This window comes from Heterocephalus glaber, unplaced genomic scaffold, assembly GCF_053883595.1.
Source record: "Heterocephalus glaber isolate CG9 unplaced genomic scaffold, H.glaber_assembly_v1.0 deba00000347, whole genome shotgun sequence".
Classification (NCBI taxonomy): Eukaryota; Metazoa; Chordata; class Mammalia; order Rodentia; family Bathyergidae; genus Heterocephalus; species Heterocephalus glaber.
The window spans coordinates 35,062,223-35,066,504 of NW_028258143.1; positions in this window are offsets into that span (position 1 = coordinate 35,062,223).

The window sequence follows — 4,282 nt, forward strand, 5'->3', positions numbered from 1 at the left end:
AGAAAAGTAGCTAGGTTCATCATATGTGGAAGTTTCAAAATATAATAGAATGGAGAATTCACATAATTTCTGTTTTCTTAAATACAAATTGGTCCATATTATTCAAATTTGTCTTCTGCCTCATTTTAATGAAATAAAATTTAAGCAGTCTAATGACACACTGAATTACATATTTCTTTTTAAAATACCACCTAAATACTGTAGTCTTATTTATCTAGTTAATAATATGCCTTAGTACTATTATCACAAGATAAATTCCTCTCTGATCACTGTTTATTATTTAATCAAACTTTCACAGTTAGTAATATGTTGGTCCAAATCTATCCTGTCAAACTATTGTTATACATGTGCTGTCTTCTCTCCTGCCCTGGCAGCCTGTCAAAATGCAAATTGCTTTCTCTGACCAAAAATACAGCAGGAACACAGCCTGTCTCTTTTTTAAACAAAACCACCAACAGATTTGTTAACAGCTGTTCTTGAGGTCTGTGCACGTAATGGAAACTTCAGAAGCTTGCCGGGCCCACAGTTTTCTCTGTCTACAGAACAGGAATCATTGAACAGTAGGTGACATTTTTAGCAATGTGTAATTAAAGGGCCTGTTTTAGGAAAATTACACCCTGTGTAACACATATTAAAAGAGAGAGGGGAAAGGTAACAGGCAGGGCTATTCCATTTAAACCAGAGCAGAGAATGCACCCAGTTGGGAGCTTGACTGTTCGGCTCTGGTTCCTGAGGTTATATTAAAAAAATAATCACTATGTTTCTACATTATTCAAGAGATGAAAGGAATGTATCAATAAGGTAAATAAAAATAACTTTCCTTCATTATTTAGCTAAGTGAGGATGGGGAAGAATATAAAGGGGCCCACAATATGAAAAACCTGAGGTCATCATTTAAATTGGATACCAAAATCGGCCTTTCAAGGCTACTGATGTTTGGTTGATAGGGGAATAAAAGATGGAAAAATTTAAGTGAATTAGACTTACATTATTCTGTGTGCATGTGCACCTTCAGGTTCATGGACATAATAGGGCTTTAAACAGGATAGCTATGGTTAATGGGCTTACATATCATATCACACTTCTTTCTTTTTATTAACTGTTCTTCCTCATTTGCTAGTACTATCAAAGGCAAAACTTTAGTTACAAAACTTGATTTATAAAAGAAATTAAAGCAATGAGGCAAGAGAAAGAAATAAAGGGATATGTATAGAAAGGGAAAAAGTCAAATTATTCTTTGCAGATAACATAATTTATTACATAGAAAACCCAAAAATTCTACCACAAACTCTTAGAATTAATAAACAAATTCAAAAATGTAGCATGATTCAAAATCTGCACATTATAAAAATAATTCCTGTATAATCATTCAAAACTCACTGAGAAAGAAATTAGAAGAAAAATAATATTCACAATAGCACTAAAAAAATACTAAGGACTTAACCAAATGAAGGAAATAAAAGACTTCTACAAGACTACAGTGCTCTAAAAGATGAGATTGAATTGGAAATCAGAAAATAAAAAGATGTCTCTCTTCCTGAATATGCAGGACCAATGTAGTCAAAATGGTCATACACCCAAAACTTCTCTGCAGATTTAATGCAAGCCAAATCAAAATACCAACAGCATCCATCCTTCACAGAACTGGAGAAAACAGTTCTAAAATTCATTTGGAACCAGAAGAGACCCAGAATAGCAAAAGCAATCCTGGGTAATAACTGTAAGAGTAAAGTAGTAAATTCTTGACTTGAAGTTATATTTCAAAACTACAGTGTTTAAAAAAAGTCTGTATGGTACTGGAACAAAAACAGACATTTGGATTAATGGAAAAGAATAGATGATGAAGAATCAAACCCAAGCGAAATCTCCATTTGTTTTTTGGCAAAGGAGCCAAAAATATGCACTGGAGAAAAGATAGCCTGTTTAATAAATGCTGCTGGGAAAGCTAGATATCCACATGTAGAATACTGAGTCTAGATTGATCTCTGTCACCATGTACTAAACTAAAATCAAAATGGATCAAAGATCTAAATCTTAAAACAGAAACAGTCCGCTGGAAGATAAAATAGTTAAAATTCTCAAAGTCGTAGGTGTAGGTAAAGATTTTCTAAACAGAATTCCAGTAACACAGGAAATAATAACAAGAATCCACAAATGGGATCATATCAAATTAAAGAGCTTCTTCTCAGCAAAGGAAATAAAGGAAATATCCACAGAGTAAAGAAATAACCTACAGAATAGGTAAACATTTTCCAGGTATGACTCAAACACAGTACTATTACTCAGAATATATAAAGAACTAAAGAAAATTAGACACCCAATATAAAAAACAATAAAAAATGGGCAAGTGAAATAAATAGTTCTGGGAAGGTATACAAACAGCCAATAAATATAAGAAGAAATGTTCAACATCACTGGCCATTATAGATGTGCAAATTAAAACAACACTGAAATTTCATGCTATTCCAGAAAGAACAGCCATCATCAAGAAATCAAATGATAACAAATATTGGAGAAGCTACAGGGAAAAAGGAAATTTTCTGCATTACTGGCAGGAATCTAAACTAGTAAACCACTAAGGAAATCAGTATGTGACTCCTCAAAAAAGTAGAAATTCCATTCAACCCAGCTAGTCCTCTTCTAGGAATCATCACAAGAGATAAAGACCTTATACTAAGTTGATACATGCATACCCATGTTTATAGCAACACAATGCATAATAGCTAAATCTTGGAAGCAGCCTATATGTCCATCAAGAGATAAATGGATAAAGAAAATGTGTTATTTATACATAGTGGAGTACTACTCTGCCATAAAGGCTAAAATTGAGTCATTTGTAAATAAATGGATGCATCCTAAGACCATAATGTTAATGAAATAAATCAGACACAGAGGCTTAAATGTCACATGATTTCTCTTTCATAAGAAACCTACAATATAAAAAAGGACCAAATAAAAGATAGATAATAGGAAGTAGGGTGATAGATCTTTTTCAAATTTGAAGGGCATCAAGAGGCAGAGGGAGGGGGAAGGGATGAGTGGGGGAAATGTATGATAAAAGTGTTAAGATGTGTTATGTACATGTACAAACTCCCCACAAAGTATGTAATCATTATGTACTGCAAACATGTAAAGGAAAATAATATGCTACATTCAGACAATTGCACATTATTACTCATTACAAACATAACACAATAAATTTCACAGTCACTGCCTCTACCAGTAACTTATTTGTTTTTCCCCTCTGAAATTATATCATCATTTATTATTTTTGCATATTTTTGAAATGTATATAAAGGAAGTTACATTGTATGTACACATTGGGGAATAGAATTTTTACTTACCCTTCTACTAGTGAGACTGCATTAGCCGTCCTTTCATTGCTGTGATAAAATACCTGCAAAAGTGAAAGTATTGTCCAATTGACAATTTTTCTGTTTTTTATTTTTGAACATCATTTCATAATCAACCATATTTATATGTGACAGTGACTTTGTACATGTATTCCTATTGATTAATATTTGCCAATGTCTCCTTACTTATATTGTAATTGTATAAAGATCAAATACTTGTTATTATATGTCTGTCCTTCAACACCATGTTTGTCTTGGCTATCCTTGATCTTTTGCATTATCATGCAAATTATAGAGTCAGTGTGTCAATTTTTATCCATCTAGTGAGAATGTTTTTCATTAAATTTAAATTATAATAATGTAGGTTATATTTCAGTTTGCAAAAACTTGTGATTTTTTGCAATGTCAGCACTCAGGAAGCTGAGACAGTAGGATACAGCATCTACCATCTATATAGTTTTTCTGACTTCCTAATATGCTCTGTACGTTCATGTTTTTGTTTGTGTTTTTTTATCTAACCAACATTCTTCAGTGTACTCAAACTCATTTTTCCTTAATAGCAAATGGGTCATAAATTACTTGTTTCCTTTTAGCATTTGAACATTAGATTTGGCTAAGTGATTAATTTTTGGCGTTTGATTTATTTCCTAAGGAGATGGTACACAATCGACCACCTATAAAGTTTAAGTGAAATGAATGTTTGTTAAGTTTATTTACAATGTCATGGAAAAGAAATTTCCAACTTTTTAAAAACTATTTGTGATTTTGTTAAATTTTCATGATTATTGGAATGGTTTATCAACTACTTCACCCAGAAGAAACACATTGCAAGAAATATGATGTGTTATTACATTTGAAAAGTCTTTATTTTTTTTTGTACCAGGAATCAAACTCAAGGCAGGCGGAGGAACACTGAGCTAAATCCCTGG